The 27,744-nt window shown below is 37.9% G+C and overlaps 1 protein-coding gene and 3 long non-coding RNA genes across 6 annotated transcripts in view; 1 reads left to right on the top strand and 3 right to left on the bottom strand.

The window, feature by feature from the left end:
* LOC127987351 (NACHT, LRR and PYD domains-containing protein 12-like) overlaps window positions 1-27,744 on the top strand; it is a 795,441-nt gene that overhangs the window by 354,912 nt on the left and 412,785 nt on the right. The gene's annotated exons all lie outside the window — the stretch shown is intronic.
* Window positions 1-27,744, bottom strand: part of LOC127987369 (uncharacterized) — a 160,109-nt gene that overhangs the window by 26,273 nt on the left and 106,092 nt on the right. The gene's annotated exons all lie outside the window — the stretch shown is intronic.
* LOC127987370 (uncharacterized) lies at window positions 11,396-14,205 on the bottom strand. Its single transcript, XR_008161177.1, has 5 exons — window positions 13,841-14,205; window positions 13,231-13,285; window positions 13,068-13,107; window positions 12,572-12,670; window positions 11,396-12,150 (listed from the first exon to the last, which is right to left on the bottom strand). It is a non-coding gene; the product is annotated as an uncharacterized LOC127987370 (long non-coding RNA).
* On the bottom strand, window positions 24,807-27,459 carry LOC127987375 (uncharacterized). Its single transcript, XR_008161182.1, has 4 exons — window positions 26,899-27,459; window positions 26,516-26,753; window positions 26,287-26,399; window positions 24,807-24,872 (listed from the first exon to the last, which is right to left on the bottom strand). It is a non-coding gene; the product is annotated as an uncharacterized LOC127987375 (long non-coding RNA).

Below are 27,744 nucleotides of genomic sequence, written 5' to 3'. Positions count from 1 at the left end.
TTCTGTCTCATTGTTCTCTGCACTTCGCCCTGCAGCCCCGCACGTTCTACACCGAGGAAATGAAGGTGGCATTCGTCTTATCTCTACTTACGGGAAGGGCTGCCCTCTGGGGGACGGCGGTGTGGGAGAACCAAGACAGCTGCTGTGCCTCGTTCCACGCACTTTCGGAAGAGATGAGACGGGTCTTCGACCGCTCCGCCGCCGGGAGGGAAGCGGCTTGGCTTCTCACGGACCTACGTCAGGGGGAAAGGTCCGTTTCCGATTATTCGATTGAGTTCCGCACCCTGGCGGCGGAGTGTAAGTGGAACGAGGAGGCGCAGTGGGATCACTTCCTGCATGGGTTGGCTGACCGCATCCAACAGGAGATCCGCGCCGTCGAGCTCCCCACTTCTCTCAACAGTCTGATTGACCTAACCATCAGAGTGGAGAATCGACTCGATCAAGCCACCAGACGGAGGGGGAGAGCAGTTCTCGCGAACAGACCGGAGGCTCAGTATCAGCGCTCAGATGTTGCGGTCAGCCCACCGGGAGATCTTGAACCCATGCAGGTGGGGCGAGCTCGGCTCTCCCGGGAGGAGAGGATCAGGCGGAGATCCCTGGGACTATGTTTATACTGCGGCAGTCAAGAACATCACATCCAGCGTTGTCCGGTAAAAGACCAAGCCCGATAGTAAGACGGAGGCTACTATCGGGTGGGATCTCTGCCAGAAAGACCTCATCTACATCGACACTCCTTCCGGTGAGTCTACGGTGGTCCACCCACGCACTCGAGCATCACGCCTTGTTGGATTCTGGGGCAGAGGGTAATTTCATGGACTTCCAGTTCGCTAGTAAGCTTAACATTCCTCTCACCTCCCTCAAACACCCCATTGCACCCTTTGCTCTCAATGGACACAGACTACCAGTCATCACTCAGACCACCTTACCTGTTTCCCTCACCACATCTGGCAATCATACTGAGGAGATATCATTTTACATTACGGACTCACCTCAATCCCCCATCGTTCTCGGTCACACCTGGCTTCAGAAACACAACCCCAGCATCAATTGGCGCCTTGGATCTGTGGTTAGCTGGAGCGAGGAATGTCATTTGTCTTGTCTTTTGTCTGCTGGTGTTAATGTTTCTGAGTCTGTGTTTCAGGGGGAAGCAGTGGATTTGGCTAGCGTGCCCGCGGAGTACCACGACCTGAAGGAGGTGTTCAGTAAGTCTCGTGCTGATTCTCTTCCTCCTCATCGTCCCTATGACTGTGCGATAGAGTTATTGCCAGGTACTTCTCCGCCTAAGGGCAAGTTATATTCTTTGTCTGTTCCAGAGACGGCGGCCATGGAGAAATATATATCCAGTTCTCTAGCAACGGGGTTTATCCGCCCTTCCTCTTCTCCAGCGGGGGCGGGGTTCTTTTTTGTGGGAAAGAAGGACGGATCCTTGCGACCTTGCATTGACTACCGAGGGCTGAACAACATAACGGTAAAGAATACCTATCCTTTGCCGCTTATGTCTTCAGCTTTTGAGAGGTTACAGGGAGCGTCCATTTTCACTAAATTGGACTTACGTAATGCTTATCATTTGGTCCGCATCAGGGAGGGGGATGAGTGGAAGACTGCCTTTAACACCCCTAGAGGCCATTTTGAGTACTGCGTTATGCCGTTCGGGCTAACCAACTCGCCGGCAGTCTTTCAAGCACTCGTTAATGACGTGTTGCGAGACATGGTCGATCTGTTCATATATGTTTACCTGGATGACATATTGATTTTTTCTTCGTCTCTCCAGGAACACGTGCAACACGTACGACGAGTGCTTCTGCGGTTGCTAGAGAATGGATTGTTTGTCAAGGCGGAGAAATGCGTTTTTCATGCACAGTCTGTTTCTTTTCTAGGACACATCATTTCGACTGAGGGTGTTCGCATGGATCCTGAGAAGGTTAAGGCTGTGGTAAATTGGCCATCCCCAGAGTCTCGCAAGGCCCTGCAGAGATTTCTGGGGTTCGCCAATTTTTACCGGCGTTTCATTCGCAATTTCAGCCAACTAGCCGCTCCTCTGACCGCCTTGACCTCCCCTAGTTTGACGTTCAGGTGGTCAGACGCAGCTGAGGCTGCGTTTGCCAAACTGAAAAGCTGCTTTGTTTCAGCTCCCATTCTCGTCACCCCTGATCGCTCACGTCAATTCATAGTGGAGGTCGACGCGTCAGAGGTGGGGGTAGGAGCAGTGTTATCCCAACGCGCATCCTCAGACGGAAAGGTGCATCCGTGCGCGTATTATTCTCACCGTTTATCTCCTGCAGAAGTTAATTATGACATTGGCAATCGAGAGTTGTTGGCAGTCAAACTTGCACTGGAAGAATGGCGTCACTGGCTTGAGGGGTCGGGTGTACCTTTCATTGTATGGACGGACCATAAGAATCTCGAATACATTAGAACCGCCAAAAGACTTAACTCCAGGCAGGCTCGGTGGGCATTGTTTTTCGGTCGTTTCGATTTTACACTTTCTTACCGGCCGGGTTCCAAAAACATCAAACCCGATGCTTTATCCCGTCTTTTTGAGCGTTCCGATCGTACTGCTACTCCCGAGCCCATTTTACCGGGGACCATCATTATCTCCGCGCTCAGGTGGGAGGTCGAATCGAAGGTGTTGACCGCCTTAGAAGGGGTAACGCCCCCGGCTCGTTGCCCACCGAACCGATTGTTTGTGCCGGAGAGGTTACGGTCAGACGTTCTCCAGTGGGGTCATTGTTCCAGTGTTGCTTGTCACCCAGGGGTTAGTAGAACTAGATTTCTGGTCAAGCAACGATTTTGGTGGCCTGGTATGGCTCGTGACGTCCACGATTTCGTCTTGGCTTGTTCAGTTTGCGCTATTGGTAAGACTTCCAATCGACCTCCAGATGGGTTACTCTTACCGCTGTCTGTCCCTTCAAGACCCTGGTCCCACATTTCGCTAGATTTTATCACCGCCCTCCCGCCCTCTAAAGGCAATACGGTGATTTTAACCGTAGTGGACCGGTTCTCGAAGGCGACTCATTTTATTCCCTTGCCCAAATTACCTTCAGCCAAGGAAACAGCGGTAGCTGTCATTGACCACGTCTTCCGCATACATGGCCTCCCGACAGACGTGGTTTCTGACAGGGGTCCCCAATTTGTGTCCAAATTTTGGCGAGAATTTTGTAAATTGTTAGGAGCGACTGTTAGTCTTTCTTCCGGGTTCCATCCCCAGAGCAATGGTCAAACCGAACGAGCCAATCAGGATGTCGAGAGGGTTTTGCGATGTTTGGTTTCCAATAATCCTTCGTCCTGGTGTCAGCAACTCTCAGTTGTGGAGTACGCACACAATTCTTTGCCAGTGTCATCTACGGGCATGTCTCCATTTAAGTGTAGTTTAGGGTACCAACCACCTAATTTTGTCAGTACGGAATCCGAGGTTTCGGTCCCCTCCGCACACGCATTAGTCCAGAGGTGTCACCGCACCTGGACCAGAGCTCGCAGAGCTCTGCTCCAGGCTAGGTCGCGCACCAAGGCTAAGGCCGATCGCCACCGGTCGAAGCCTCCCCGTTACGTCGTCGGTCAAAGAGTGTGGCTTTCTACCCAGAATATTCCTATGCGGTCCGTTTCTAACAAACTTGCTCCCAAATTTATTGGCCCGTTTTCTATTACCAAGATTATTAATCCGGTAACCGTGCGTCTTAGCCTTCCTCCGGCGTACAGGAGGATTCATCCCGTGTTCCACGTCTCCAAAATTAAATCGGTGATTTCTTCCCGTCTTAATCCGCCTGCTCCGGTTCCCCCCCCGCCTCGTCTCGTTAATGGGGAAACCACCTATTTGGTTAATCGTATTCTGGACTCTAGACGGAGGGGACGCGGTTTTCAGTACTTGGTGGATTGGGAAGGTTACGGTCCGGAGGAGAGGAGCTGGGTTCCTGCTCGGGACATATTGGATCACCACCTTATAGATGATTACAATCTACAGGTAAAGCAGGCTGGGAACGTCAGGTGACGTCCTAGGGGAGAGGGTACTGTCACGGTAGGAAATCCAGTGTTTCCTCCGTGTCATGTTTTGTTATTGTTTTTGTACTTACGTTGTCTCCATGTGCTCGTTTAGTTGATTGTCATCACCTGGGTGTTGATTGTCTCGCTCCAGCTGATCGTCATCATACCTCTGCTACTTATACTCACCTCGCTCTCTCTCTGTTGTCAGATCCTCTCTTATGTCTCCATGCACTAGCTGGATTACCGTCCTCCGTGTTTGTGTGCTGGTTTGGATTCGTGTTGTCGTCCGCGTGTCAGTGTTCCGGTCTGTTCCTGGTTCCAACCATTGACCACCTTCACCTGCACCGCTGACTTCACCATCCCGCTCTTCTCACGCCACCGTAGACCTTCCTTGCCATTGCCAACACTCTGGACACTCTTTATCAATAAACAACATCTGATTGCCTGCAATTGCTTCCTCCTCTTTTATCTGTCGTTACAAAGGCAACTCACACCTGGACCACACAAGTTTTGAGGCATCACTAAGAATTGCATTGACAGAAATTTGTGAAGTAAAGGAATGGGTGGGAAAGCTTAGTGAATCATCAGGAGTGAGTTGGAGAGTGGCAGTGACAAAACCAAATAAGGGACAACGTGTACTTTATAAGGTAATATCAAATAATTTAATTCATCTTTACACTATATAAGTGTAAGACCATTAGTTACACTGAAAATGACTTTACAGTAAATTTTGTTAACATACAGAATTGTACTGTGCAAAAGGCACATTAGATTCTTCCCCCAAATTTCAAGACCATTATTTATATATGTATTATCTATATTTCACCTTATTCTGCCAGTAAGTAATATCAGTTAACACTGACTTTTACCATTAATTGAAATAGTCCAGTGAGATTTGTATCCCTGTGATGGACTTGCTATCTCTAGACTCCAGTATTTGTATAACCTTAGGACAAGTGAGATGGATTGATGGATTTTTGTATGCACAGGTGATCTGAAATCATATAGTTCACACATAGATCAAATCTCACCATCATCTAGTCCAGTGGTTCCCAAACTGGGGTGCGCGCACCCCTAGTGGTGCGCAGACTGACCACCGGGGGTGCGCCAGAGAATGTTTATGGCGGGGAAAAAGATGGTCTCTTTATTATTTTTACGTATTTAACTGAGGTAAACTTCACATGCGAAAGGTTTATTAAGAAATAAAATTTCAAATTACAAGCTATAAATCACTCATGATTTAATTTCATTTTACAAGCACGTCTGTGTCACAATAGCCCCGCCCTCTTCATATTAGGCGCTAAATGATAATTCGTTCATTTATTTTTTTTCACTTGCTACATTCATCAAAATGGACACTTGGTTAAAAACAGGCACTTTAAAGAACTCAAGGGACAGGAATGAGCCATCTACATCGGCTTCTTGTGTGGAGATGTGCACCGACCACGGCGCTGAATATATTGAAAAACCCGATCAAACAGACTCAGATGATAATGAACGGAGTGAAGAGGCGGGAACAGAGAAACCTAACAGAGATGTATTTGTCAAGAGAAATAGGCCTGCATGCCAGAGGGAGAAAATGTCAAGTAAGAAACGCAAATACAGTGCTTTCGGGTTTACATGGATTGGTGATGCAGAAAGTCCAGACCCGCAATGTGTAGTCTGTGGTGAAGTTTTAGCTAATAGCAGTCTCAAGCCCTCATATATGGTCCGGCACTTACAAACAAGACATAGTCAATTACAAGACATGCCTGCAAGTTTTTTCCAAGGAAAATTGGCAGAACTGCAGAAGAAGAAAAAAATTATCCACTCCCATTCAGGCTTAGGGACTTCCAAAAATGCACAGAAAGCTTCATATCTGGCGAGCTACCACATAGCTAAAAAAGGTATGCCCCACACAATTGGAGAAAATCTCTGCTTACCTGTTGCCAAAGACATGGTAAACTGTATGCTCGGGGAGAAAGCAGCAAAGACGCTGGACAAAATCCCTCTCTCTGACAATACTGTTTCTCGTCGCATTGATTCGATATCTACTGACATCTTCAACCAGCTAATAAGCAGAATAAAAAACAGTGAATTCTTCTCACTTCAAATCGATGAGTCTACTGACGTAGCGAATCTAGCTAATCTTCTTGTGTATGTCCGTTATTTATTTGAAAACACAGTTCATGAAGATTTTTTGTTTTGCCGTCCCCTTGTCACACATTCAACAGGGGAAGATATTTTTAATTTGATGGATAGCTTTTTCCGAGTACACGAAGTTGACTGGGCGCGCTGCGTTGGAATTTGTACAGACGGTGCGAAAGCAATGACGGGGAGGCACAAAGGAGCAGTGGCTCTCATCCGAAAAATTGCACCAGCAGTTTCCTGGGTCCACTGCAGCATCCACCGGGAAGCCCTAGCGACGAAAAACATGCCAGGTGAACTTTTGACTGTACTTCATGACGTCGTGAAAATCGTCAACTTCATCAAGGCTCGTCCGTTAAATTCGCGTATTTTTCGCACTATATGCAACGAAATGGGCAGCGAGCATGAAACACTTCTACTGCACACAGAAGTTCGCTGGTTATCGCGTGGAAAGGTTTTAGCAAGGATTTTTGAGCTCAGATGTGAAGTTGAGGAATTTTTTGTTCACAACCCGTTTCACTTGTCTTCATGCTTGCAAGACGACATCTGGCTTCAGAGGCTGGCATACCTGGCAGACATATTTTCTACTCTAAATGAACTTAATTTAAGTCTGCAGGGTCTTAGTACCACCGTTTTCAACACCCAGGACAAAGTTGAAGCACTTATTAAAAAGCTTGTTTTCTGGGCCAACTGGATAAATACAAACTCCACCGAGTGCTTTCCTCTTTTATCTGAAATTTTGCAATCCCGGAAATCTGTGCTAAGTGATTGTGTCAAAGGCCTCATAATTGAACATCTCAACCAGCTCAGCCAAAATCTCCGGACTTATTTCCCCCCCATGGACCAATCTCAGACATGGATTCGGAATCCTTTTGATGTTACTCCTCCAATCCCACATCTCTCCTTTCAAGAGCAAGAAAAATTACTGGAGTTATCATCTGATGGGAGACACAACATGCTTTTTAAAAATAAGTCACTGGTGGATTTCTGGGCTTCAGCAATGGTGGAGTATCCAGGATTGTCAAAGCAAGCACTTAAAGTGTTGATGCCCTTTGCAACCACATACTTATGCGAGACAGGCTTTTCTGCACTGACATTGTTGAAAACAAAACATCGACAAAGACTAGATGCCGAGAATGATTTGAGAGTAAAACTGTCATCCATTACACCAAATTTTGATGATCTGTGTGCAAACATGCAGGCCCATCCATCTCACTAAAAAAAGGTAGTAATCTTTTGTATTTATAACAGAATTTTTTATGTTTTCTAATCTACAGTGAATATTTGTATTTAGTTATTGCAAATAAAAATGTGAAGTTTAACAAAACTGTCATCCATTACCCCGAATTTTGATGATCTGTGTGCAAACATGCAGGCCCAATCCATCTCACTAAAAAAAAGGTAGTAATCTTTTGTATTTATAACAGATTTTTTTATGTTTTCTAATCTACAGTGAATATTTGTATTTAGTTATTGCAATAAAAAATGTGAAGTTTAACCAGAGTATTTGTATTTAGTTGTTGCAATTAAAAATGTGAAGTTTAACCAGAGTAAAGTGTTGGGGGGTGCTTGACAGGTGTCAAACACTAGAAAGGGGTGCATGCTGCAAAAAGTTTGGGAACCACTGATCTAGTCCATCTGGGATTGCATAAAGAGGTGAAAAAATGGAGAGACACTAAAACCTGTGGCAAAATCTCCAATACACTTGGAGAAATATACCTGAAAATTTAAATGATAAAATCTAAAACATTAATAAAAAATGTATTCATGACATTATTTAATAAAAATACATAATTTAGAACACTATTTCTGAAAGCATCATCAATTTACAGCATATACATTACATATGCGTATACATTTTTCAATTTTTTTAGCTTTGCAGGTTGATTTATCCAAAGGTCTTGGAGATATTTGCACAGTATGTAGCCTGTCTTTTTTTGTTTCTTTATGGAATCCCTGTTAGACTGTTGAAACTGAGATCATATATCTGTGTAATCCATACTTTTTGCTGTTGGACTTGTTGCAATTTTCTCCCTGGAAGAAGAGATCTTATATGTCAATGAAATGTTTTCCTGGACAACTAAAGGAGTAATAATAAAAATAATTACAATTAATGGCAAAATGTAAGTTTGGACATAATTTTCTATTGCCAGAGTAATGTAAAATATATAAATAACTAAATAAAAAATTTTGCATGTCTAAGATTTGTGCATACTTCTATACATATTTAAACATTCATATTATGTCTATCTTTAGGCTCATTACAGGTGCCAGCACAATGTTTATGTCCGATCAGACACGGCTAATCAAAGGCGGCTTTCAAAAAATACATGTTGTGAGGCAAAAATGGTTTGCACTCTGGTGAAGACTACAGACAAAAGGGGAGGAACTAGTAGGTGGGTTAGAAATGTCAAGATTGGATAAAATCTGTACTTTTGCTTGCTGCTTTGTGTGATATGTTTTTATTTTTCAGGAGCATTGATCCCCATATACCTACTTACCCAACTTCGGTGCGTTTGTACAATGTACACAATCATAACATCTTTGTTGCGGAGGCACTGAGGCACAAGGATGTAGGGGTCAAGGCAATTGAAACCCTGACACAGTTGTTTGAGGTTGGGCACAGTCCAACCTCAGCTTTGGCTGTACTTAAAAGTGACCTGTTGGCTGAGCATGGCAACAAATATGTATATGTCTCAGCCAACCGTGCCATTTGCCCAGACCTTCAGTTTTGCTACAGGTATGTGAAATTTCACTTGATGCAAATCAGTTGCTTTGACGAACTTATTTAGTCAAGACAATTTTAATTTGCAGACTGTATCAGAAGTTGAAAAAGCAGGAGTTTGGAGAGCAAAGTGGGGAGGCAATGCTAGCTGCTTTGGAAAGACCGGTAGAATCGTACAATGCAGCCTGTAATGACACCTGCGCCAAGCTTAAAATATCTTCAGCAGGAACACCACTTGTAGCCATTTGTTCCCCATTGATGAAACAAACACACACTCTCTCAAATAGTGGAGAAATGTGTTTTATGGATTCATCTGGTAACATGGACCGGGAGAACTGCAGGGTGTTTCTCCTCCTCACACACACCTGTGCAGGTGGTCTTCCTCTTGGGATAGTGATAACACAGTCAGAAGATGAGAAGACAATTAGTGAGGGATTAGAGCTGCTGAAGTCCTTACTGAAAAATGATGCCTTTGGAGGGCGAGGTGAGGCAGGCCCTCGTGTGTTTTTGACAGATGACTCAAAGGCTGAGAAGGGAGCTATAGCACAGGTCTTTCCTGAAGCCGCACAACTGCTCTGCATATTTCATCTTCTCCAAGCTGTGTGGAGGTGGTTGTGGAACAAAGAACATGAAGTTGAGATGAAGGACAGGCAGACAATGTTCAGCATAGTAAAAGACATGCTTTATGCCAGGGAGATGAGTACAGTTGAATTACTCTACCAGCAAGCCCTTGACAACCCTTTGACCACCAGGTAGAGAAAATAGTAGACAGTTAGAGGTAGCTTAAATATTTTAGTAGTACTTCTGATGCATTTACCCTCCCGAGGCCTATCCTGAGGGTTTTATTGTATTGTTTTTATTCTTTACAATTTCTCTTTACCCATTACAGATACAGGAAATTCCTGACCTATCTACAGAATCTTTACAGTCGACGTGAGAGTTGGGCTCTCAGCTATAGGAGGGACTTGCCAACCCGTGGCAACCAAACCAATAACTATGTGGAGGCTGCAATGCGTGTCTTGAAAGACAAAATACTTCATAGGACAAAAGCATTCAACCTGCCTCAATTATTCAACCTTTTCATTACCCGACTAGAGATGTACTATGAAGACGTTGCTCTTGGCCATTGGGAGGCATTCCACCGGTCAGGATTTCTTGCTACACAAAGTAATATCAAAGCATCGGATATTTCTCAGGTAAAATGTAATTTTTAATTATGGATCATTAAAAAACGTGTGTTTTTAAGCCTTTTAAGTCTTGTTTTCATACTGTCATCATCAACTGGCAAAGTTAAACTTCAATATGAAATACGCGAGAATGCAGGTCCGTTCTGTGCATTTTTATACTTGAGAAACATCCAATATGTCTGTATTTTTGTCTTTATGTCACTGTTAGGTTGGAGAAAAGAAATTTCAGGTGAGATCATCCACATTAGGGCACACATATACCGTGGACATGGAGCTGGAGCTCTGCACTTGTCCAGTTGGCCATAGTGGGGCACCATGCAAACACCAGGCAGCAGTAGTGCAAAATTACAACATCACCTCCATCAACTTTCTCCCCACAACGGCTGAGCTGCTGAAAATAACAAAAGGTAAGTATTTCTTTGTACCATAGGTTGTCACACACACACTGACTAATGCTGTTTTTAAAAACTTTCTTCTTTAGATATATTAACTATTAAATTATTATATTGATTATATGTCTTGTTCATCATCTTCACAGCCTCAGTTTCTCTTGACTTTCTAAACCCTTTACGGCAAAATATGCCAACGCCAAGCACATTAGCTCCAGGTAAGGAAGTTCAAGTGGGACAAAGAAACTTCATCAAACATGCTTAATTCTTAACAAAACAACTATTACAGCAGTGCAACATTGGTATACATTTTTTTAGACATGCCTCCGAAACAAGAAACCTGCACTTCTGATCATCAGTATCATCTCAGTGCTGAAGATGATGGTCAGTATAAAGGGAGGGATGGTGCTGTTTTTTTTTTTAAATGTATTTTCTTTTATTTTCTTTCTTATGGTGGCATATTGAACAGAAACACTCTTGTAACATTTCAATTTGTCTATCTGTATCTTTTGAATTGTAGAGTCACATCAGCTGGACCTGTCTTCGACCAGCTCTGAACAACTGCAACAAATATCACCTATGCAAGAGGACCCATACTCCAACCACCCCTGTGTTCAGGGTAACTCAGAGGGAGGTGAGTCAATTAAGCTTAAAGTTACATTAAAAATTCTGTATAGATGCTTATTTGGGCCCTAGCTTAAAGGGATCCTTAAAGGGATAGTTCACCTTAAAATGGTTATTGGTCGGTAATCAAACAGTTGCTGTAGTATATTTGCATTGTCATTTTTCCATGCTGTGCATATTTGAAACAACCTTATGCTGATTAAATTACGTCGGATGTTTGATTATTTTTTTTTTTTTACTTTGCACACGTTGGCATAGTCTGCCGTTTGGTATTTTTGCCTTTAATCTTTTTGGTCTTAAGTGCGAGCTTTTTAGTATTTTGAGGGGATCTACTACTAAACAATATTCTGTACACTGTTAAAAGTAATACCTAGATCAAACTTATAAAAAGTGAGGCAAGTGGCTGCATTGGATGTTTTAAGTTGAGTCAACTTGCAGCCTTTTTCAAGTATAATAAACTCTGTAAAATTACTTAATTCAAACACAACAAAATCAAGTTGAGTTAACTAATAAGTGCTATATTAGTCAGTTAGATAAACCTAATTTTCTTGGTATATGTAACGTATTTATGTGTTGCTACAAGTAACCTGTACTCATTTTAGTTAGGTTTTATGAACTTTATGCTCATAGTAAATTTAACCTAATCAAATGTGAATAAACATTTTAATTAAGTCCTGGCTATAACCTCAGAAAATACATCTAAATGTCTATATTCTAAGCAGTACAGTAAATCACTTTACATAAACAGACTTTATCAATAACAATTACAAATTCAATTGAAGAAGAAAAAGATGGGAAGACAGATTAAAGACAATAACATTTATTCAATGTCAACTAGTGTCACTTTTAACAGTGCCTACAAAACATACAAAAGTATGCATAGGGTCCAATCCCACAAAGAGCCTGTGATATATCTCAGAAGTATACACCAGATTTGAGTGATATTAGAGGTTGTGGGCATAGACAAGTCCAAACAGGAGGTTTTCTACAGGTTTGGTACACCTCTGACCATGGGCTGTCCTTCTACTGTGATAATCCCAATCGTGTTTGGCTGATGGCGCATGTATATTTTCAGTGGGGAACTGCCAAGCTCAGCGTGCACCTCTGTTTCATCATGACTCTATTGAGGAGACAAAAAAGAATCAAGAGTTTGGTCAGACAAACAGGTATTGAGATGAATATAGCAGACTGGTAGAAGACAGATACGACACAAAGTCAAAGTTGTACTTTTTAGCTGCTTAAGGTGATGGATACTAGATGGATACTTTGACTAGAGCATGTGACCAGAGTGAAGTCTACCATGACAATGTCATAGAGTGTTGGTACTATACTATCATGATCTACTGTAGCATGAGTGTTGTCTTTTCTGGTTCAAAGGATACATTTCAATAAAACAATGCAATTTTCCTTGCCTGTACCTTATTGGTCATCACATTACTGTATTAAATATATTTCAAGAACAAAGTAATTACCCCATATCATCACAATAGTAATAACATACAGACAGAAATTAGATAAGTAGCTTTAAGCCCAGTACATACATGGTGGACACTGATGAGGTCTTCCTTTCCCTCCCACATGTACTCAATCAGGCATCTCAGTACCACTTCTCTCCTTTTCTCCACATAGCCAGACGGATCCTGTCAACAAGTAAAATCTGATCAAAATTCACTGCCTGATGAAAGTATCACAAATTAGAGAACCTCTGTATTTCAACCATGCAATTGATGTAAAAGGTTGTACTATACATACACCACTGTACTGTAAAAGATCTCACACTATCACCAGCATCTCACAAAATTGAGATTTAACTGACCATGTAGGCTGTATTTATCAGTATGAATCAAGCTTCTATTAGTGCAGTAGTAGGAGGCAGAAAGGTGATCATATCTGCCTTCTATTGGTGGTTGGTACATAAAACCTATTTCAGAAATGTAATTGTATGGAGCCAACACTATTGTTTGCAATTTTACCTATGTTTTACTTACCTGGGAATAATTATAGCTTTAACTGTATCTATTCTGAAGTTTTTCTTACCTGTATCTGAAGACCCCAGGTAACAAAAACGCTTGGTTACCTAAAGACAGAAAAAATATGCATGTTAGAATAAGTTTAAAAACAAGTGGTAAATGTAAAATATTTAAGTAACAGGTTAAAAATAGTTTTATGGTTTTGAGCCAGTGCTATCAAATGCACTTACAACTCTGCTGCTGATAACACGAGGACCCCACGACAGCTGCATGCCCCACCGGAGACTGTGTTATTAAGATGAAATTAAATAAGTCAAGTCACCTTTATTTACAGTACACAGCACTTTGAAATATATATATATATATATATATATATGTCTTCTTTGTTGCCTTTTTCTCCATCACACTTTAGTTAACATTTGTACATCAAAATCATGTTACAAAATGTTTTCAGTCGTGAATTATAGGTTTGGATCATGCACTTTCAAGTCTATGTTCAAAAATGTGAATGGCAGTTAACAGGGTAAGTTAACGCTAACTAACGATTAAAAGTGATATTATTGGTAAAATTAAAGCCAAAGTAGTCTTAAAACATAATAGGCATTACTAAAGCACTTGTTTAATTTCATATTAACAACACGGTCTTAACTGCTGTTGTCTTCTGATCATTGCATACAAGACTTCACTGCTTAGCACTGTGTAGCCAACTTAGCTTGCCATGTGTGCAGGATAGCTAGCTATACAGCACAATTTGCAAACCTTACTTTAGCTTCCTAGTTGAGTGAACGATTTTTCGTGACTTTACATCACTAATAAATTGCCAAAACTTGCACATCTTACCGTGTTAATCAGTCTGTGAAATTTAGATCCGCTGCAGCTTTCAAACAGTTGAAGTGCCGAGGAAGCATCTGCCTTGGAAAGTCCCCGCCAGTGAAAAAGGGATAAATCCAACTTAATTTTTATGTGTTTTTTATTTCAAATATTTAAGTTTGATGAACACACATGCCACATCGACAGCTGCTCAAATAAATTGTGTATTTCAACTCACTTTTATAACATTTCTTGTACACAACAAACTCATACAAAAAGCTACCCAAATAAATTGCTATTGTTTTACTTAAAATATATTGTTATGTAAAAAGTGATATATTTTAAGTAAAGAGGAAGTATATTTATACTTTTTAGTATAAAACAAATAAAATAAACTAGATTACAACTATTTAAAATATATAAAACCAACTGTGTGGGTTTAGCACTTTTTACAGTGTATTCAATTATACGCCATTTATTTCTGTAAAAAAAGAAAATGATTAAAAAAACATTTTATACTTTTTTTTTTTTATTAATCCAGTAAGTTAAAAGTAGGTAAATTAAAACAAAGGTATTTAAAATCCAATGAATGGAGGCAGATTAATAGAAAGAGATAAATGTAATCAAGTGCAATACTGTAGTATAACCAGATGACTGTATAGGCATATATTTAAACAGGACTGTGTGATTCCTGTTGTTGAGAACAGTGTTTTTCAGCTTTTAATAGGCATTTGTGGGTGTTTGTTGTTATATAATAGTTTTTTATTGTTGTCTCTTTAAACAGCATCTTTACCTCAGTCTCCTGTGAAACGGATGCTGAGACTGCTCAGTGAAATGGCTGAAAACCCAGACTACAGTAATGCCATGTCTAAAATGGCCAAGCAGCTTGAAAAGATGCAGCACAACCAGACCCAACTGATCTCGGCATTTTACTGCTTTGGTAAAGGGATGTCAGTATCAAAACGTGCAGCAGCGTTAAGACGAGCTGCTAGACGACCAGGTCCTATTATTGGCTGCCTGTCAGCCAACAGCAGTGGCCAGAAGAACAGCTAAGACTGGTTCTAGGCAGCGTTTGACAGCTGGACGCCCCAGAAAATGCAGTTCTGGTTCAGAGCATGACTACAGCAGATATACAGGGAAAAGGGCTGTCAGGGTTCGCCACAAATTGTCAGAATCTGTGGCAATGAATTACTCACATCAAGCATAAAATTATTTGTATGACGTGGGTGGGTTTGGGTGTGTGTGAGTGTGTGTGTGTGTGTTTAAAAATGGTTATTTAGTAGATTAGTTAATGCAAACATAGTATTATTTATGAAATTTAGATCCAGACTGCAGGTTATGTAGCCATTTTTAAAATCATTTTTGGAAACTTGTTAAAAATATTAACTGCACAGAAAAAAAATTCAAAAGTTTTTATAGCAATTGTGAATCGCATGTAATGTTTTTGTGTTTTAACTATGTAATTGATAAATAAAGCATTCTATGGCCAGTCAGCAAGTTGGTTATTACTAATCATCACGCAAAATGCAAACAAAGACATGCTTTTAAATCGTTGTTGGGTTACTTTGATGCCTCTTTAAGTCAAAATGCACCTAAAGTCTTGAATTCTGGGCTAGAAATGCAGGTAAAAGGTCATATTGTTCGCTATATTAAATTAAAATTATATATATATCAGTATTAAGCTTCTCTGTGTTCCTGTTTTATAGCAGCCTACATTATGTAACTTCATAATTTTTTTTATTTTGTACACCCTTTTATTTGTGTTTTGGATATTATATCCATATATCTATGATTGTATAAAAATGTGTTCGTTTGTTTCAACGCAATGTAGCAATAAGCACTGTGATAGAGTTGACCAATGAAATCAAGCTAGAGACGTGAGTCATGGCTGCGGGGTGGGGTTTTCGCGTAGGGGGCGTGGTTTGCGCTCAACTGGTTTGGGAAAAAAAATCACACGTCTGGCGGTACCACTTTTAGCATAGCTTAGCATAGATCATTGAATCGGACAGGACCATTAGCATCTCTCTCAAAAAAATGACCAAAGAGTTTCTGTATTTTTCCTATTTAAAACTTGACTCTTCTGTAGTTACATCGTGTACATCGTTACATTTTTTTTGAGAGAGATGCTAATGGTCCTATATCCGATTCAATGATCTATGCTAAGCAATGCTAAAAGTGATACCGCCAGATCCAGAGTTCGGCTGAATGGATTAGAAAACAGTAAAACTCAACTGTTTAACTCTGGGGGAGTTGGAAAATGAGTCTATTTCCAAAAAAAGTGGAATATCCCTTTAACTACGTACTTAAAAAATATTAATTGTTAGGTACAATGTACTTAATGAGTTTATGTTGCATTGTTAAACACTTTTGCTGCTATTGAGTTGGGACACAGGTAATATATATATAATGTATATATGAATATAATATATATGTGTATTGTCATATGCTATTTTGTTTGTTTAAAATGGTTATTACAGTACTTGTGAGTGTAATACTGTGTAACCTAGTGAGTTTAATCTGAACATATTTGGATCAAAATTATTTGAGGGTTTACTAAATTATTTAAATTACTGTCTTTTCACACATAAATATATCACGACTAATGTAAATGACTCAAGTCTTGGAATGTATCACATCAATCCTTTTTGAAGCTTGGAAGCTCCAGCCCCCCATAATTTTAATTGCATGGAAATCAGATTCCAGTAAGTAAAACAACTATCTCTATAAAAACTTTGTGTGAGCTGTGTTTACCTCGTTTTATCTTGTCATATTCATCCTTGTCCTTCCTCTTGTTCTTCTTATGTTTCTTGCTTTTGTTTTTCTTGTTTTTGCTTTTCTTTTCTTTTCTTTTTTGACGAGTCCCTTCTGAACTTGAACTTGAAGAGGAGTCATTACAAGATTCTTCTGTGACTGATGATTCTACATCAGTTGGTGTGGTCCCATCACTAGATAGGTCAACAACACCGCCAGTGTCTTCATGTGCCACCGATGTTTTAGGAATCAGATCATCTGAAGGAGGAAATATAACAAATATTGCATCAAAATCAATACAAATGCAATATGCATTTTCAAGTTCCTTTTCCATTGTATGAAACATAAAAGGAAATTCAGGTGCACTATCTGAAACAGTGCTCAAAATAAATTTTAAGAATACAAATATGGAAACCACACATCTAAAATATATAATATATACAATCCAATGTATATTTTAGTGTAAAGATTATAAAATGAATGTTGAGCCGTTACTTTGCTGTGCTGAAAGCTCCACTACTTGTTGCCGAAGCTCACTGTTCAGGGCTTCCAACTCATTCACTTTATTTTGTAATACTTCCACCTTGTTCTGCCACATCAGCATTTCTTGTTTTATTGGCTTCATTGTATTCACTGGAGCTAAAACAACAACAAAAACACAGTGATAAAACATTTATGTAGTTTACAGAGTTAACAGCATAATGGAGGAGTATATAAATATATTAAGAGAAAACAGATTTCCTATACATTGAAGGCCACAAATAAAACTAAAGAAACCAGTGTATCAAGTGTAAGAACTGCTATTTGCTAAATGATTACTGTTTGACAAATGACTTACCTTCACATTCATCCTCTAGACTTTCTAGCACGTTGCGTTTTTTACGGGTGTTGTAATGTGACATCTAATAATCAAAGAATAAATACATTAATAAACCACATACAGTAGCATGCATCCAATCAATGTATCAATGTTCAGGGTAAGATCAGGCCGATTGCATAAACAGTCTTTATGGTAAGAACTAGTCTGACTAACTAGCAGTCAGCCAAGGGCTCTTACTTTGGTCTTAGATTTGACCCAAATTTTTATGCATTGACTTAAAATAGTTATAACAAGTCTTAAAAAAATAGATGACTAACTTTTAATAACTAAGCAGTTTGTGCAACGGGCCCCAGTCTTCCTGACTAATTACTAAATGACAAAGTTTATTTTTAACACTTTATCATTGTTATATTTCGGATATACTTGTATGAAAAAAAAAAAAAAAAAAAAAAAAAAAAAAACAACAACAAAAAAACAAGAATTATGCTTTTAGGCATAAAAACTAGTTAACAAGTGATTACAACATATAACACAAATATGTTCTGTTTTATAGAAACAAATAAAGCCGATCACTTTACACTTAATGGTAAGTCAAAAACTAAATAAAAAACATTTTTTCCACAGTTTGGAGCGTCTGGAGCGTTACAGCGTTCGATCACACCGTGCGGGAGTTCAATTCAAATGGCTTTTCTGCCGTTAAGGAAGATCCATTGGGCGGTAAAACATTTTATGTAGTGTTCCTCAAGGGGGCGTTTGGCTGCAAAGAGTGTCGAATAATCTATTCGAGTCTGTTTTATATAACACTAAAATGTATAATATTTTATGAACACTCACAATTTTATTTTCCTTTATCAGACATACAAATCTAATAGAATAGAATAGAAAATCTGCCCTAGTAATCTTTAAAACATGATTAAATCAAAATCGTTTGAGTAATCGGAAATGACTGTGTGACGACAGCGCTGAGAAATGTACCAGTTACCTTGTGACATCGCCATCGGGACAGGAAAAAATACTAAATAATAACACAAATAAACCTTACTGCAATTAAATAATTTAATATTATAAAAACAAACACCATCAAGTTTATTATTTTATTTAAAATAATGTTTATTCCCAAAACAACTGGGCCGTAAAGTCCCGCCCATTTCCGGATTTGTCTGTTTGAAATTGCGCCATCAGAGCTCGATATATATTTTTAAAACATCTGAATTTGATACAATTCAGGTTATGAAGTTCGGGTTGGAGGGAAGAAATCAAACTTAGAAGGTAAAATAAGTAAAACGAATAGATGGACATTTAATCAACTGTATAGATGAGCACTTTATTAAGAGCACTCATTGAGAAAGTTTATGTGAGTGAAACGAACAAGTCACGTCTGAAATTAATAAAGTGGATGCAAAGAAAAAGATTACTCCATGGCAGAATGAAATGCAGGCGATGCAAGAAACGCATGAAATTAGTGACCTCTTCTTGTAAAGATGGTTACATCTGGTAAGTATCTGATTATGTACTTATTTATGGAAATATCAGGCACGTAAGCCAGCTGAGAAATGTGTGTTTATTGAAGATAATAACGGGAAAAAAAGAAGTTTCCGTTCACATAAGCATTAATGCACATAATTATATACTGTACAAATTATACTGCATTACACTTTAGCTAATATTTTTTCTTTGCTACTTTTACAAAGTGTCACCCTCTTATAGTCCGTAACTACCAGAAATCAAACAATAAAATGCAAATACTTTTTTTTTATTAAAATTGGTTAGTTTTAAAATACTGCTGGCCCACTGGTGTGTTAGATAAAGTGGTGGGATTCAGGAAAAATGGGTGACCTTTAACCTTCAGTAATGATACTCAAATTCATTAAATAAACGGACATTCACTGTTTATTTTATATTCTACATGTATAATCTACTTTTCAGAAAATTGAAGTGAGTGCATTACCTCCATTCACCCCTAAGGGGAAGATTAAAATACTTTTATTTTTCTACATTCAAATTGACAGACATTGTTCCAGAATTTAACAATATGACAATTCCAGAAAAGGTGGGTTAATGTTTCTGGTTAATTTATACAGAATTCACATTCATTGGTCATTTAAACTAAAAGTCCATGATGAAGCCAGTAACAGAACATAATGGTGACAATGACAAGGTAGTTATCGAGCACCACAGGGCTTCTCAAACTTAAGTCAAAATAAATGAAATGAGATTATCTTGGTATCACACACATACATATATTTATTATATATTTTTTGTAAGGTTTCTTAAAATGTCTCGGAGACGTTCCCACAGTTCTTCTGGATTTAGTCTGTGTCAGTTTTTTCTGTTTCTTCATGTAATCACAGACGGACTCAATGATGGTGAGATCAGATCATACCGGCTGTTGTCAGATTCCTTGTGCATACACAAATCTCACTGGATTATTAATTTATGAATATGATTATTTAAATTAATGACAAAATTGGTTGTTGTTAGGAAATGAAAACTGATATTTACCACTGAAACAATACAGCAAAAAAAATAAATAAATAACTGGCTTAAAACTATTTAAAAAAAAAAAAAAAATGCTACCGTGTTTAAGAATGTTTTTTATATGATGAATACTTCTTATTTGCAGGCAGTGCAAGAAGTCATGTGGACGACACAGAAAAAGCATTAGGACCAAGTCCATTTTTTCCCATTCCCATGCAAGCCTTTTTAGTTGGATGAAGTATATACACAGGTAAGTTTATTGTCTGTGATCTCTAGTGCCTTTTCATCCATAACAGTCTGCACATTACATTTTTGATTCTGTCCTTTTACAATAATATTGCATTGCATTATGTCTAGATTTTCACAGGGTCTCCATATGCGACAGGTGGATATGATGCTAGATAACATCTCAAATAGTAGTGCGACTCTGTCCAAGATGTCCATAAAATTGCAAAGTGTATGTGTGAGAAGTATGCGGAGGCTCAGGAAAAAAAGAGGACAAAAAGTTGGTGGTCTTAATATATGTGTACACATTGACGAAAGCAAGTTTCGCCACAGACGAAAAGTAAGCCTTGGCCTAAAAAAAAAAAAACATTTATTCTCTTCACATGTGGAAGTTTACACTGTAAAAAATAAAATCTTATTAAAATGGTCAATGACAGTCAAAATTATTTGACGGCTCCCAAACAAAAAACGTAAAAATAAAGTAAAATATCCTAATTTAAGCATTTTATAGAAACTTTCCTTAATTATTTCAATAAGACTGTCAGCAATCACTGTCAAATGACTGTTAGCAATGCTGCCATACAAAAACTGTAAAATTAATGTCAAATTTCCTAATTTAAAGTGCAAAAGACTATTACAGAAATATTCATGAAACTTTTTAACAGAAACAGTTTTTTCACATATATTTCCTGAATTTTTACAAAAAAACATTCTTATTGAGAATTAACAGAATTTATGTTTTATTGAAAATAATAAAGTTTGTACATGTACATATATACATATTTAATTTGTTATGGCAATGAATCCAAGATAAACTCAGATCAGATGATGTTGGTCAGTGATGATAGTCAACATGTAAAGGCCTGATTTACTGATACAACCTGAAGTCTAAGATCTGATTAAATCATTAAACAATAGTTGTTAATTTTGCATGCCAATACTGGTGCAGATAATCCTGCAGTGCTGTGATACTCAGATAGATGAAGTTTATGAAGTCATCATACAGAAAATGTTTTGACTGGACCATATAGACTCACTCAGACATCAAGAATCAGCATATAAATCGCAACAATGGTGACAATGAGAAAAATAAAATCTGATAAACTCTGAACTAGTCACAATACAAACTACAAAAGTCACAAAAAGGCTTTGTTGATTGTCACAATTGGTGAGATACATACGCTGATTCTTGATGTCTCTATACTCCTAAAAATAAAAACCTCAAAGCATTTTCTCTATAATATATATATATATATCACCTGTCATAACTTTTCACATGACCCTTGTAATATTGTGGCATCAGTATTATAACAATCTGATATTCTTATATATATATATATATATATAATTTAAGAATATCAGATTGTTATAATACTGATGCCACAATATTACAAGGGTCATGTGAAAAGTTATGACATGGATCATACACTTTGTATAAAACTAAAAGTCTCTCTATATATTATGTAACCTCAGCTAATATATTCAGAGATTTGACTTAAACTTATATCAGTGAATCAGATCACCACATGATAATTATAACATCTAAAATAAGTGACTAACATCTGATGAGATTTTCACCTGCATTTATTACCATAACAAATGTGATTCAAAAACACAGTTTAAACAGCAGTGAAAATAAATGTTTAAAACTCAAGGGTCATGAGCCTAGCTCAAAAGTTTTTTGCACTTTATTTAAATTAGCATATGTTACTTTAATTTTATGGTTTTTGTTTGGCAGCTGTCAGTCATTTGACCCTGTTTTTACGATTTTTTTTTTTTTTGCAATGAAGGTATTTGATCATAATAATTCAGGAAATACTTGTGAAATAACAGTGTCTTTTCGGTTTATTTAAATTATTTATTTATTTTTCTAAAAAATGTGAATTACTGGAATTTGTCATTAATGTCACAATACCTAAAATAAGAGCTGAATTTAAAATGAAAGAAAATGATCATCAAAAAAATCTGTTATTTTCTGTAAAATTATGATTTCTTTTACAGTGTAAAAAACACAATGTGTAATAACAAGACACACTATTGTTACATTGTTCGGTTACAGTTAAGCGTGCAAAGTACTGTGTAATTCAAACAAAATTAGTTTAACTTTTGGTAATTATAGCGTACCTATAAGTACTTACATGTAAGTATAAGGGAACAAAATGTAATAAAGTGGTCACAACCACGAGAATTAATTATACTGTTATGTATTTTAGAACTAAGGGGTACTTACTCTACTATTATGATACAACAACCCTATGTTTGGGAGAAATTTATCAAGAACATACACTGCGTATCTTTTTGTAATAAAAGTGTACCAATACATACAAAAAATTACAGGGTACATATCTGTGCAATTATTATTATTTTTTCTAGCAAAAGTATTACAATTTAATTTTAAAAATAAAAATACTCTTGTTCCATGTAGTTACAGGGTGAGTGTGACATTGTGGGCTTTAAATTAAAGTGGTGCTTGTTACCCTCTTTTTCCATGAAGTTACAGGGCAAAAACAATAAAAATACATACACAATCTAATATCACTGACTGGGAAACCTTTATTTGAAAAACAACTTAATTCAAAACAGATTCACAACACTTCTTATTCATTTAATATGCAGTACACCCAGAAATACATCCCCACAATTTACTCATATTTTACCCTCATGCCATCCGAGATGTACACGACTTTCCTTCTTCAGATTAACACAAATAAAGGTTTTTAGAAAAATGTATTATCTCTGGGAATACATATAATGCAAGCTCATGTGTTCCAAAAAGTTGGAGCATCAAACAGCACATACTGCAATAAATATGCGCATGCATGAGAGTTGAGATCACGTTTGACGTGATGTGAGCACGTCGGAAGTCGGATGCCATCAGTTGTTTTTTTTATTTTTATATTGCTCAAAACAAAATAAAAACAATAACAGATAATAACAATGAGAAACAAACAAGACAGGAGGAACACACACAAAACATTGAAAGGGCATGGGCAAACTTCAAAAGGGAAGTGTGGAGGTTGCGTGCAAACCGGTCAGAGAAGGCTCTCAAAAAACATCTAATATATATAGAATGGACTTATTGGTTAGGCAGGAGACACAGACAGGGAATTCTCGGAAGGCTTTTGCATGATATCAGTCAGTTCTATCACTGAAATGACTAAATTAAAAACTAAATGTTTTTCTTTCTTTTTTGTTGTTGCTTAAATTCATGTTTATAATCCTAAAAAGGTTTTATGTTAACTTGTTAATACAAATATGTCATGTTTTTTTTAATTTACAGCATTTCATTAAAAGCAGTTTAATGAACAAACTAATGACTCTGGTATTTATTTCCCATTTGGCAGATATGTAATTTTACTGTGGTACTGATATTTTCTAAATCTTAAACCAAATACTCATCAGTGTCGCTACTTACTATCTATTGACTGTCTGCTGAAAATCAACTGACTTTAACCTGTGATGCTGGCTTGTAAGAGTCATTCAACAGCATTTCTTAGATTTTCACTTCATTTTGATGGTCCAAATGTGGCAACAGATGAATATATGAATTTACCTCAAAGTAAAATGACAGTTTACTGAAAGGTAATTTATATGCAACAAACAGTTAGTAGAGTACTTTTGAAAATCCTTGCCAAAGCAAAAGATCAAGTATAACTAACCAGATTTATACTTGAGGTTCATTTGAAATGATGTTGTGTTGCTACTTATAGACAACTGCATGTTAACTGAAAGTCTGTTGATACATTGGTTAATATCTACATGCTGACTATTTAAAGTACTATTGAGAACCTGTTGAGGATTAGTTGCATGTCTACAAATACGCTGTTGAACATCTACAACCTAAATTGATAACACATTGGTAACACTTAACTGACAGAATGTTTAATAACAGTTTACATGTTACATACAGTGTAATGATTGCTACAAACATTCAATAGACAATCTACAGATACTACCCTGATGAGAGTAAGTAGATAAGTACTTGTGAAGTAAGTTATAGTCAGCAGACAATCAATAAACTATCTATAGGGGGACCATCAAAATAAAGTGTTACCAAAAAAAAGGCAACAATATAACAAAATATTATGGTGCACACATTATATATGATGAATGTCCTTAGACCATTCCAAAACCAGTATCAACACTCAGAATAGCAGCATGGACTTCTCTTTCAAAGACACTATATTCTTTGTGATGTCCTGGGAGTTTAAGCAGGTTGAAGCAGGTGGAAGACTTTGGGAAGCGGCTGTCCACCACTTCAACATTCAACTCTTTGGGAAGCACATTCCAGCCCACCCAGAACTGCACAAGTTTCCCAAGTGTGTTTGGAGACGCTACCACAGGAGAGAAGAAAGGGCATTTTTCTGTTATTGTTGATAATGGCTGTCTAATGCAAAAACCAAAAGGTTCACTTTTATAATTTTATTATCAAATATGTGCTTTGGTTTGTTACTGTAAGACCCAAACTGAAAGATTCAAATAGAAGAAGCACATTCTTGTGTCAGCTTCAGTTATTTCTCGGTCCCATTACAAAGCTCCAGTTAAATAACCTGTGAGGGACTATTACATTAAAGGGATAGTTCACTTTAAAATGAAAATTCTGTCATCATTTACTCACTCTCATGTTGTTTCAAACCTGTATGAATTTCTTTCTTCTGCTGAACAGAGAGGAAGATATTTAGAAGAATGTCAGTAACCACTGCACTGTCTCTAAGATCCATGGCAGATTCAAAATGTTGTCTTTGAACATCTTTGCTGCCTTTGCAGGATCTGGCTCAATTTCCCAATCTAACAAAAAAAAAATGTATATATACACAATATATATATTTTTCTCTCTCTTGATACGAGTATTTAATCTACATATGTTGAGAACAACAAATTACTAAAATAAAACATGCAATGTGTCATTTTAAGGTAACAGACCAGTAAAGCCTCCTTCCTCAAAGGAAAGTAGATCATAGGTCTGAGGAGTAGGCACATGTCCCTGACGTGGTACCAAGGCTGGCATATTTCCCTGATGTGGCCCTGAGTTGCTGACCCTTGCTGTCTGACTCTCCTGTGGTCTTGTCAATGTGCTCACAGATCTACCTTCAGCTTGGGGGAGTGGGGGGTCGCTTTCTCCACTTTTTCTCCACTACCTCCATTTGTACCTCAACACTGCTCTGCAACGGTCTTGTATAAATAGAGGGGGTTTTGGTTAGTGTACTTTTTATATTGCAAGACAAATTTAAATAAAGACTGCACTGTGCTATTACAAGTTGAAAAGGAAGGTCATATTAAAATAAAACATCGAAAAGGACAGGTGTGTAGGATTTAGTGGCATCTATCAGTGTAACCCCTTTGCTTTACCCTCACTTTCTCCTTCCTAACAAGAAGGAAAAGTTATGGTGGCCGTGAAAAATGCACAAAAAAATAAAATACCATATACATATATATATATATATATATATATATATATATATATATATATATATATATATAATGTTTGTCTATTCTGGGCTACTGTAGAAACATGTATGTTCAACATGACAGACTCCGTGGGTGAGGACCGATGGAGTATGTAGAAACATTTGACATTTTATTCATTTAGTGACTGACAGCTGTTATATATGTCAGAGGTCGCACGCCTCTGGAGCAACTAGGGGTTAAGTGTTTTGCTCAGGGACACAATGGTGGATTGAACCCGGGTCTCTCACACCAAAGTCTTATCAATTGCACCACCGCCACATAATTGTCTGTCAGTGTTTTAACATCCATTTAGGCCCCAACCACACTACTGCGTTTTCTTTTCGAAACAAAGGTCATTCTAAGGTAACATATTTTCAGGTGATCACACACGGATGAAAACATAGTTCTGATGATTTTATTCTATTTCTGCCATGTTCTGTAAATAAAGCCTTTTAATTGTTACACACTGGACCTTTAAATTGAACAATATTCAGGACATGCAGACCTCCACATTGGGTCTTTTGGCATTTTGGAATACAAAGAGGAACTTATGGGCTCATATTTAAAACATCACATAACTGCTGTTTGTCATAACATTTGCCCTCTTCTTTTGTTATACATTTTGCACTACAAGGTTGATTCAACATCCACACACAAACACACATGATGCTCTTCAACTGTTGGCTGATGGTGGACCTCGTGCCCCTTGTCTGATGTCTGGATACACATGCAATATGCATAAACTGATACGTACCTCATGCATTCATCACTATGAGCCTCAATACTTGAAAAAGAGAATTCTTCTCCACAAGTCACACATTTCTGGACTGGCCCAACCAGCTCACTGCTGCATTCTGGTCCACATATCTGTAGGAAAGATCATTTTAAAATGACACAAAATAATAATAATAATAATAATAATAATAATGTGACCGTCATTCATAGTCTGCATTTTTAAGAAGAGAACAGTAGTGGAAAATTACAGGATCCAGATTCAGATTCCTCTGAAGTGGTCGGATAAAAATTGTAGCATGACCAATCTGAGTTTGTGGTTCCTTTAGATATCGGACATGGGAGCCATCATTGGGACAGGGGATGAGGACCAGTTCACGACTCCGAGTTGTTCCAGATATTTTTAGCAGTTCAAATCCACCCCCCTGTCTGAGCTTAGGATATGCCACTAAAGGAATTCTCTGAACTCCTCTGGATTTGTCTGAATACCTGAAAAGAGAAGGCATACTATAACAACTTAAATTTCTCACATAAAAAGTAATTCAGGTTTTCAAGGTGACTTTTTAAATTCATATACATTATAAAGACTTCCACTTAAACAGAGTCTACACTGTAGTCATGAAGTCTTATTTACCTTGAAATGGAAGACGTTTCTCCCCTAACCCTGCAGCAGCGAGCCTCTGTTTAACACATCGATTGGGGACTAACTCCACGTTTTTATCGTCAAGACAACAGAATAAATGGGTGTATGAGGGAAGCTGTACGGGTGCAGCAGTGGATCACCGAATTGTCAACCTTCTCCCTCCACGTGCGTATGGGCCAAACAGTCTTGAAACCTCGGCTGTGATTCAAAAGATGAGACCGACATTTATCAAAGAATGGTAGGAAATAATAACTAGGGATGGGGATCGTTAACTTTTATTGATATTGATACCCTTAATGAGACTGCTTAACGATCAGAGTCTTTATCGATCTCACTATCGATACTTTACTCTTATTTGGTAACAGTTATTTTGTAAGACAAGACCCAAAACGCTATGAGAAAAATACTCAATGTGCGATAACATTGTTATATATTGAGATGACATATGACTTGCAATAAATAAACATGTATTGAAGTGTGCATATTAGCTGCCTGGTTGTTTTTAAATTAATTATAGGATTAAACTTTAATGTTTTAAATACAGCTAAATGTTGTTTCAAAAAACGTTTGATACCGCGTTTCGGTGCCATCATTAGAAACACTGATAGCAGTATCCGATAAGCTGGTACCTTACTGATTTTAGAGAAAGTTGGGTCCTTTCAGCACCGGGTCTCGATCCCCATTCCCTAATAAAAACTATACTGAGTAACAAAAGAAGGATGGTCTACAGATCATTAGTTGACAGTGTATTGTTTAATTTTTCTAACATTATATTCAATGGACAAATTCTTCAGTGTGGGTGCATTAAAGTCTGAAATTAAGTCAAATGTTCTTGTC

Source organism: Carassius gibelio, chromosome B22, assembly GCF_023724105.1.
Source record: "Carassius gibelio isolate Cgi1373 ecotype wild population from Czech Republic chromosome B22, carGib1.2-hapl.c, whole genome shotgun sequence".
Classification (NCBI taxonomy): Eukaryota; Metazoa; Chordata; class Actinopteri; order Cypriniformes; family Cyprinidae; genus Carassius; species Carassius gibelio.
This window is presented reverse-complemented; position numbering and strand designations above follow the sequence as displayed.